Below are 11,014 nucleotides of genomic sequence, written 5' to 3' on the forward strand. Positions count from 1 at the left end.
GTACGTACTACTCCCTCCATTCACAAATATAAGATTTTGCAGATATCTCAATACATACGAACTGAAATGAGTGAACAAACACGATGGATCGATCTAGAAAAAAGTTCCAGAACATCTTATATTTGTGAACGGGGGCAGTAGTATATGTCTAGATGAGGATGGGGTGGGTATGTTAGGTACACAACAATGCATTTAGATACTCCCATTAGGACTACTCTAAGCACTACTTGGCTTAAATTACACAGTAATGAAAATAAGAAGCTTGGCAGTCTCTTTCACAAGACTCTGCACACCATCCCAGTTCACCGCCTTTGTTGCATATGTTGTCTCTTTTAGCTTGTTTCTTTCTACAGAAGCAGAGGAGGGGGCCGGCTTTAGCACCTAGTGTTTGCTTCTTCTTGGTATCCCACCAGTGCTTCATTTTCTCTATTGCTTGTCTCCAATAGCTTGTCATTGGCTTCGGTGAGGCATAAGGAAATCAAGCAGAGAATCTGAAGACTATTTTCATTCTATTTTCTCCAATTAATCAGCTTGTAATTAGATACTTCCATCAGGACTGAGCGGTGATAAATGCTACCAGTAAATTAATGTTAGTGGGCTGTGACAAATGCTACTAGTAATTACTACACAACAATGACACTAAGCAGCTTGCTATAGTCTCTTTCAGAAGATTCGGCACGCCATCGCAGCTCGCTACCTTTGTGGAATTTTCTGCACGCCCAGCCATAGCCTGCATTCTTTTACCCCAAGCAGAGGAGGGCGGCTGCTTTAGCACCTAGTGTTGTATCAGTATCCAACCAGGCTTCATTTGCTCTTGCTCTTGCTTGTCTCCGTCTCTCCAGTACGCTAATAATTGGGCTGGTAAAGCTAGAGAGAGAAAATCAAGAGGATCTGAAGATTTCAGTTGGTCCTTCTATTCTCTCCAGTTAATCGCAGTATGCATCTACTCCTTGCAGAGGAAGTTTTGCCTTGGTCACGTTCGTCCATTCCTTTCGTCTTGGTCCACTGATCAATTTTATTCAAGCAGGATCCAACGAGTGACCCGGTGGAGAGAGGAAACAGTTTGTGCTAACACACACCGTATCCAGGTATATGTTCTATTGGGTCTCACTGTTCTACACTTGTTGGATCTATAACACTGTGGGTGGTACTTCTTTTGTTCACTAGTTGATCTATAATCTTGTACTATATATATTGCAGGTCTAGCAGCTCTGCAGTAGCATGGTTAATCTTCCATCATCTATTTTCTGCGCTCAGCCTTGCTAGATCTTAATGACCATCAAAGCAAACTGGCTCTTCAAGATGATAAATATTGATCCTCGTTATTGACAGGTTTTTCCTTGTTGGAAGACTGCTTCGTAAGGTACAGACTTGCAGTCAACTTTACTTTAACGAATGAGTACAAGGAGTTGGTGTGGGTTCACAACCATGAGTGCTGTTAGAGTTGTGTCGAATATAGTGTACAAGGTAGGTTACAGTTGGACTGTAGTTGTATCGTGTTTACATAGGATGTGGAGTCGTATCCTAGTAGGACACTTGTATCCTAGGCCTCTCTTATATAGCGGGGGTAGACACACGATGTAACCTATGCCAACATAATAGCACCGGAACGCAGGGGAAGCCGGCGGCATGTGCCGGTGTCCAGGGCGACCGGGTGCGGTATTGTAGCGGTGTCATGGGGAGGAGCGTCCATAGTCAAGCCCCGGGGATGTAGCTGTATCGGTGAACCTCGTTAACAAATCTCGGTGTCGTGCTCGTGTGATTGCTTAATCCTCGGATGATCAACGGAGTGCCTCGGATTTATTCTAACAAGTGGTATCATGAGCAAGGTTACGAGAAGGCTGCGGATTGTTGATCTGAAGGAAGAATCGAGTTTGAGATGCAGTCAGGTGTGGCGTGGTTCTCAGCGAGATCGGAAAAAGCAAGATCAGAGGCACGTGTGCTTATGGCAGCAGCTGTTGGCGTCGGCCGAGTCGATCAATCCAGATCGGTCCTGGTGGCGCGTGTGGCAACCCTAGGCGGGAACGGATTACGGCGTTGCGAGCGGTCGATGCGGTCGAGCGAGGCGGCGGCCGTACGCGCGGATACGCGTGGCATTGACAAGTCGAGGCCGAGGCCGGCTAGTGGGCTGGGCCAGCGGCGCTGCAGCTCTCTGTGTGATGGGCTTGGTGATTTGTGGTGTTCACACATGCGCGTGCGTTGCGCGGAAGGGAGCTGAAGCAAGGCATCGTGTGGATTTGTTTGGAAATAAAAAAAGGGACCGAGTCCCTGGAGGAGAGGCGTTCTCCCCGTGGCCGTGACGCGGACGTGCAAACATCAAGGCACACTTCAAAAGAAAAGCATCCATCGTTAGAAGGCAATGACTTGGGCAAGCAAAGCTAGCATCTCAAGTTGTGCAAGGGAGCTACTCCACGTGAAGACCAGAAGCTATCATGTTGGATTTGCAACTAGTATACTTGCTGTACTTGGGGATCACGGAAAGAGTGCTCGGTATCTTTTTTTCACAGGTCGGCTGTACAAAGAACCATGGAGCCAACGGATACCAGGTTTGAGGTGGAGAAGTTCGACAGAATTGAAAACCTTGGGTTATGGCAGACAATGGTGAAAAATTGGTGGCACAACAGGGATGCTTCAAGGCGTTGCGGGATGTCAAGCCAGACGAACGATGAGGACTGTGAGGAGTTGCAGATGGTTGCAGTCGGGGTAATTCGGCTGGGTCAGACTTGTCAGTCTGACGGATCGACGCAAGTCGGTTGGTACAGAAGACGGTGCGGGATCAGCGACGGCGACATAGGAGCGTGATGCTGATGGTGGCCGACTTCTGGGCGTGGAAACACGTGGCGCAGGCCCAACGGCTTGTGTGGCTTCGACAAGACTATGACGCGGGATTGATTCAAGGTGGTGTATACACGGAGCTTGAAGTCGATGAGGCGCGAGGATGGACTGATCATCTACCATGGAGTCATGTTGAAGGTGGAGCTGGATTGAGGGGCTACGGCGTAAGTCGACAGAGAGTCAAAGCCTATTCAGCAGGGGAAAAAAGCGAGGGACACGTAGTTCGGACTGGAGCCCAGTGGTCTGATGGAAGCGTGAAACTCCTCACCGGTCGGTGATGGTCGGTGGTACTCTGCAGTGGGGTTGAGTGGTGTGGGTTCGCGACCCTTGAGACTCGACCAGGACAGCGGAGGCTCGACGCGGTAATAGCGGCGAGGCGTGCGGCGCGCACGGGACATGGAGATGGGCCAGGGCTCTGGTGGTCATACATGTGGTGAGACAGCTGCGAATTTGACTCGGGATGACTACAAGCAATGGTGAAATTTCTTCACGTTTCAGACAGGCAGTCAAGAAAGGAGCGGTGATGTTGAGTTCAGGTAACTCTTATGTGTGACATCCAATATGTGAGTTGTTCACTTTTCACGCAGGTCAGTGATCGGTGTGTGATGGCGTTGGACTGATACTCTGGAAGTTGGGAGCACAAACTAGAGTAACAAGGAACTTAATTTTGCTCGAGTGTTGACTGTGGTCAAGAAAAAAAGGGACTACAATTTGCAGGTGGAGTCACATGGAGTCTTTGGAGTAGCAGCGGTGCTCATGGGATAAACTCAAGTCCAATGTACATGGAAGTTTGACGCATGGACGAACTCAAGGTGGTGAAGAATATTCGTCAAGGTGGGGTTTGTTAGAGTTGTGTCGAATATAGTGTACAAGGTAGGTTACAGTTGGACTTGTAGTTGTATCGTGTTTACATAGGATGTGGAGTCGTGTCCTAGTAGGACACTTGTATCCTAGGCCTCTCTTATATAGCGGGGGTAGACACACGATGTAACCTATGCCAACATAATAGCACCGGAACGCAGGGGAAGCCGGCGGCATGTGCCGGTGTCCAGGGCGACCGGGTGCGGTATTGTAGCGGTGTCATGGGGAGGAGCGCCCATAGTCAAGCCCCGGGAATGTAGCTGTATCGGTGAACCTCGTTAACAAATCTCGGTGTCGTACTCGTATGATTGCTTGATCCTCGGATGATCAAGGAAGTGCCTCGGATTTATTCTAACAAGTGCCCACCATTGCACCCTGGGAGATTCATGCCATGATTCCTAGGCTAGCATGAGGAAAGTCAAATATATTTATTCATCAACAAGCTGGATCGATCACACAAGCAAAACGATGATTAGTATATGTATTATGTATATGTTGTAATAGATCCAAAATTAAATGAATGCAACATCTTTTTTTAGTTCAACGCCTAGGATGCTCTGCAGCTGCCATTTGATAGCCGCCCTTTAAGCAAGCAAATTAAGCGAACTAATCAATCATTTTAATATACAAAACTGAAGCACACGTCAATTTGCAAGCACAAGAATGAAAGGACATAATGCAGACTCGGGAATTCAAACCTCGGTACTTGGTTTGACCCTCCTGCAGAAATTTTAAATCGCATAGCTTCATAAGCAAACGAAAAAGAGTAGAGATATCTGTTAATATATTCTATATCAGTATAAGTTAGCGGGACTTGTCTCAGTTTGAAGAATCTTAACAAACCTTGTGCATTCATTTTCAGCTTTCTGTTTTGTCATTCTCCGAAACAAGTCACCCTGGTGCTTTTGTTGGATATCTGGCGCTGAGTTTATCTGCTTGATGGCAACCATACTAGAGTGTTTGCTTAGATCATGTGCCACTAAGTTGCAAAATATCATTACTAATGAGGTGATACTGATCCAAGGGGTGTAAAAAGAACTCACAAAAGTATTGCGACGAGTGGAATTAATAGAGTGTTGTATATATGATGCTGAGAAAAGGATAAAAGAGCTAGCAGTTAACAGTTGGCTTGGTCAACTAAGAGATGTTATATATGAAGCTGATGAAATCTTGGATGTGGTTAGATGTAAAGGAAGCAAGCTACTTCCTGAACATCCTTCATCATCAACAAACAAATCAGATGCATATAAAGTCCTTTCAGTTTCCTCTAGCTTCCGCAACATCATGCCACGTCATGATGTTGCTGTTCGGATTAGAGCACTCAACAAGAAGATAGAGCACATTACAAAGGACAAGATATTCTTAACATTCAACAGTAGTACACAACCTACTGGAAATGCTCCAACATCTAAACTGATAAGAAGTTCTGACCTTGTTGAGCCTAACCTTGTGGGAAAGGAGATCTTATATTCTAGCAGAAAGTTGGTGGACTTAGTGCTTGCACACAAGGAAAGTAAGTCTTACAAGCTCGCTATTGTTGGAACCCGAGGAGTTGGTAAGACGACACTAGCTCAAAAGATATACAATGACCCAAAAATAAAAGGAAGCTTCAAGATGCATTCATGGATTTGTGTTTCGAAAGACTACGATGAAATTAGTCTTTTGAAAGAGGTTCTTCGTAATATTGATGTGCATCGTAAGCAAGGTGAAACCAAAGCAGAGTTGCAGAGAAAGCTTGCAGAAACAATGAAAGGCAAGAGTTTCTTTCTCGTTCTTGATGATGTGTGGCAGTCCAATGTGTGGATGGATTTACTAAGAATTTCATTACATGAAACAGTTGTTGGAGTAATATTGGTAACCACACGAGATGATCAAATTGCCAAGAGAATATGTGTGGAGCATACCCATCGAGTTGATCTCATGTCAGCAGAGGTGGGATGGGAGCTACTTTGGAAGAGCATGCATGTTGATGAAGAGAAAAAAGTGCAGATTTTAAGAAACATAAGGATTGAGATTGTCCGTAAATGTGGTTGCCTTCCGCTTGCAATCAAGGTTACAGCCAGTGCTTTGGCATGCAAAGATCGTACGGAGAATGAGTGGAAAAAGTTTTTGGGCGGATATGCTAGCTCCCAGGGCATGCTCTCTGATGAAATAGAATGAGCTCTGTATCTTAGCTATGATGAGTTACCGCATCATCTGAAGCAGTGTTTCCTCTATTGTGCTTTGTATACTGAAGATTCTGCCATTCTTCGTCATGTTATTACCAGGTTATGGATTGCTGAAGGCTTCGTTGAGGAGATACAAGGCCAAATACTAGAAGACATAGCAGAAGAGTACTACTACGAGCTAATCCATCGTAACCTCCTCCAACCAGATAAGAATTATTTTGACCTGGCTGGATGCAAAATGCATGATCTATTAAGACAACTTGCTTGTAGTATATCAAGAGAAGAATGTTTTGTTGGAGATATTGAATCATTAAAGGGTGAAAATATGTTAAAACTGAGACGTCTTACTGTTGTATCTAAGAAGGATATGCTAGTGTTGCCTAGCATGGATAAGGTGGAAGTTAAGGTCAGGACTTTCCTAACTGTTCGTGGTCCACATAGAATTGAGGATACACTGTTCTAGAGATTTCTGCTTCTTCGTGTTTTGGTACTGAATTACTCACTTGTGGAAAGCATTCCGGATTGTGTAGGAGAACTGATACATCTGCGCCTACTGAATCTAGATTATACTGGCATATCTTGTCTTCCAGAATGCATTGGCTCCCTAAAAAACCTTCAAGTTCTTAGCTTGAGATACTGCAAAGCTCTGCACGGTCTTCCGTCGGCGATGACCCAATTGTGCAGTTTAAGATGTTTTTGTCTTATTGGTACAGAAATAAATCATGTTCCAAAAGGTATAGGAAAATTGAAGTTTCTGAGTGATTTACGAGGATTTCCTGTTGGTACTAGAAGTGATAATGCTGATGCACAAGATGGATGGGAGTTGGAAGAGTTGTCTTGCGTGTCACAGATGAGAAGTCTTATTCTGAACAGATTGAAATGTGCGGCAAATTGTAGTTCAAATACAGTGCTTGCGGACAAAAACCATCTAAAAGAATTGTCACTAGAGTGGACTGAACAAAGAGAGGAAAAATATCAAGAAGAAGAAGTTTCCAATGCTGAGGGTGTCTTTGAGCAGCTAATACCTCCACGCAATTTGGAAGCCTTATTTATTAGATTATACTTTGGTCGGCGGTATCCCACCTGGTTTGGTACCACCTATTTGTGTTCACTCATACACTTGACCCTCAGATATTCACGATCGTGTGTGGATCTTCCACCGCTTGAGCAGCTACCAAACTTGAAATATCTGTTAATTGTTGGATCATATGCACTTACCAAGGTCGGACCTGAATTTGTTGGCTACAGGAATCGTGATCCCATATGCAGTGAGTTAGTTGCTTTCCCTAAACTTGAATGGTTGATCATCAGGGATATGCCCAACTGGGAGGAGTGGTCTTTTTTTGAAGTAGAAGAATTTGCTGTCGATGAAGGGAGAGGCGATGGAGCTGTTGGGACTCATCCAGAGGATACCCAATCTGCAAGGTTGTCACTGCTGCCTCGTTTGGTGATGTTGAGACTCGAACATTGCCCGAAGTTGAGGACTCTCCCGCGACAACTTGGAGAGGACACAACCAACTTGAAGATGCTCAAATTAATTGGAGCAAACAACTTGAAGGCTGTCGAAGATTTCCCACACCTTGCTGACCTCCAGGGGCGAAATTGGGCCTGGGGCAACTGGGGCTGTAGCCCCAGGCGTGGCCCAACTAGCACCTGTACGTATAGAAGCAAATTTTTCAGAATTTGGGATAGATAGAAGATTAGCCCCAGGCTTCACGTACAAGGCTTCAGCCCATTAGCCCAAGTCAAGTCGATCGATTGAATAGAAAATCAATCGCACAGTATGTCGACGCTTCGATTTGTCGTTCGTTTGCCAAGGGAAAAAACCCCTCTCTCGATCGAGAAACCCTCGCCTAGTTGCCGCCGCCCTCGTTAGTCATCAACCGTGTTTCCCCGCCGGCCGCCGCGCCGCCCGCCTGCTCCGGTGTCCTGACCACCTGCCTCTCCTTCTTTCGATCTTATCGAAGTGTTCCTAAATTACAGTGCACGCACACACTGCGGTACAGCGGCACAGGTAGTACATATTGTTCAATTAATTGGAAATCCTTCTATGTCATCAACCATTCTAGCAAAAAAAAATTCTAAATCTGTATCATCTACTCCCTTTGCTCCTAAATATTTGTCTTTCTAGAGATTTTAATAAGTGACTACATACGAAGCAAAATAAGTGAATCTACACTCTAAAATATGTCTATATACATCCGTATGTGATAGTCCATTTGAATCTCTAAAAAGACAAATATTTAGCAACGGAGGGAGTAGTAATTAATTCAGTATCTTCGACAATACTCAACTCTGTATCGTTTAATTATTTTCCCTGGGTCCTTTTATGTCATGCAAACTCGATGAATTGGTGGTGTTAAATCATATTACTTAGTTCTTATTTCATTGTCGTCAGGAGATTATAAGTCCAAGATGAAGAGGACCCGTACAATTGAATCTTTCCAATCAGTTGAGCGTGATGTATTATACAGTGCTATCAAAAAAAAGAGGAAACACAAGGGGCTACTACCTCGTGGACTTTGTGAAATGGTATAATATGTTCTCTTTTTTTTGCAAAGTTTCATATGAACAATTAATTTAGTCTACGTCCAATGTCTTGATTTTAAAATACTTGATTTTATGTTTGCAGATCCAGGTACTTCTACTATTGCTGGTGAAGAAACGATGGCCTTGAATTAAGGAAGTCTTTGGTAATTTGGTACCAAACCATGTTTGCAATGATGCACTTTGTTAAACTATTTTTTTACAGAATTTCCTCTTGTGATAGAAATGAATTTATATTTCATTTTGAACGTGATTTTGTGCCATACTTATAACACACGTTGGTGTGCGGGGTATTTGACGAACCCAGTTAGTTTTAGCCCCAGGCTTTGAAAAATCCTGGCTCCGCCTCTGCTGACCTCCTCCTTATTGAGAAATGTGAAGGCATGGAGAGGATCTCCAACCTCCCTCAAGTGACAAAACTGCATGTCCATGGCTGTCCAAACTTAAGCCATGTAGAGGGGCTGGGAAGTTTGCAACAGCTATGGCTGGGCGAGGATATGCAAGAGGTCTCTTCCCATTGGGTGCCTGGGCTTCAAGAGCAGCACCAACGACTTCATGGCGAAGACCTAGATGTCTACACGCTGTCTACCAGTTAGATGGCAACACTGGCACAAGGTATGAACACTGCATATATAGTGATTGGACATTTTGTTTTATGTCGCCGATTCTCTGAACCGTAATTCGCATCCTCTGTTCCCGACAACACAATTTTTTGCTTCATCATATTGGGTAGATGCATACGTTGTACATGTTGTGCCATTATGCTTATGCAACAGAATTGCTTAGATCAATTATGATTGTACATGTTCCGAAAGAGCTAGCTTTAGTAGATGCCCATGACTGTAGATTGCAATAGTACAAAAGGTATTAAGTGTTGTATAACACTGCTGTAAGTTGCTTATGTGTGCATTGGAAACCAATATTGTTGCTTAGATTATCAAAATCATTAGAGTTTATAAATTCTGCATCAAAATCTAGTTTGTTTCTACATGTATGTACATATATATGCACGCAGCACATACACTCTGACATGTGCGCTTCCATAAACTGATATTAGTAGTAATAGTTTTTGAGGCCTTGACCTCTTACTGAGACAAACAATACCCCTGTTTTCTATGTGCAGTAGTGCAAGACTCCAAAACTGTAGCTACACTACTCATGTTGGACCGCCACATGCTTGTGATGCTTTGATTAACTGAGGAATAATAGATTTCTTGTAATGGATGCCTTGGTCTTATTTGCTTTTCGTAAGTATTTCTTCCTTTGGTTTGTTCCCTAATTGAAATTATATGTTGAACGTAATTGTGGCAGCCTGGACTGATGCCACAATTCGCTTTGGCGGGCAACATACTAAGCCTGACAGGCAAGCACCCCGATCTACTGCAAGCTGGTGAAGGAAGCGTCATGTTTCTTTCTCTTACGGCAAGTGCCCTACAACGAATCGAATTTGGTCTTGTAATTTTATAATTTTCTAAACTTGAGATGGAGACCTTTGCTCTACTGAAAATGTGTCGTGTGATTGATGTATAACCCATGAATTTCGTTTTATTTCTGTCTGAATTTTGGGACCGAAGGCCTTTGTTGTACTGAACCTGTGTGACATGGTATGGTTCTTTGAAGGCAGCAGATGAATTTCGTTTTGTTTGTCTCTTAACTTGGGCCGGATTGTAGATTGTAACCGACAATATATAGTGCAAGTATCATGGTTGTTGCAGGAAGTGGTGGACGACGAGGTTGCCAAACTGACAGAGCTGCGGACTGAACACGGCACGGCGTGTGTGGTGGCTGTTTACTGAGCTCTGGGGGCAGCACCAGGGCAGGAGGTACCCTGCGGCAGGTTAGAGCTCTGGAAGTTCTGAGCTGCATTTTAAAAGCGTCAAGTACGAATGGCATGCTCTGCTCCCTCAAGTATGAAAGGTATGCTCTCTTCTCTGCAACCGAGATGAAGAAACTACTCCATGCATCATTTGCCACAGCAATACTGCATTGCAACGCTCTTCAGTAGTACCAACAATTATCTGAACTCAATTACTAGTGTATGATGGAGATTGATCGATGCATCTGATCTGTGTCTTAAACTCTTAATTAGCTACGGGCATGCGCTGCACTTACTCTGTTTTTGGCTAATGCTAAGCGCAGTGGCCATTTGGTTGCAAGGAATTGGATACGTATTATATTAAATTAATTAGACTGCTGGCTGTGGTCAAAACGGCAGCGGGTTAAACTGCCAAAACGACTTACATTTAGGAACAGAGGTTGTATTTGTTTACTACTTCGGCCAGTTTCCTAAATAAGTCAAAAATTCTTTTGTTTCCTTTTTGCCCAAAAAAAATCCTGAAATATTTTGACAACACATGAACGAATCATCTTGTGCTTGGGACTAAAGTTAATCACCGAGTTGCGCTCACTAACAAACTGTAATCTCCACAAGTTTGTAGCATTTTTTTTAGTGAAATGTTGTCAGCTGCTCAGCGAGTCAGCGTAGCTTTTTGTTGCAATAAGAGGGGAGTGTTACAGCCGGTGATACCGCAAAAGGAAAAAAAGAAAACAAATGCAACAGTCACATGAGCAGAAGCTGGCCAGATCGATCAAAGGGAAGGGAA

The 11,014-nt window shown here is 43.9% G+C and overlaps 1 pseudogene; it reads left to right on the plus strand.

Annotated features, from left to right (window-relative positions):
• The first annotated feature begins 4,635 nt into the window (after window positions 1-4,635).
• Window positions 4,636-9,009, plus strand: LOC119280781 (annotated as a pseudogene).
• The last annotated feature ends 2,005 nt before the right edge of the window (window positions 9,010-11,014 follow it).

The sequence above is a fragment of the Triticum dicoccoides genome, chromosome 3B (genome assembly GCF_002162155.2).
Source record: "Triticum dicoccoides isolate Atlit2015 ecotype Zavitan chromosome 3B, WEW_v2.0, whole genome shotgun sequence".
NCBI lineage: Eukaryota > Viridiplantae > Streptophyta > Magnoliopsida > Poales > Poaceae > Triticum > Triticum dicoccoides.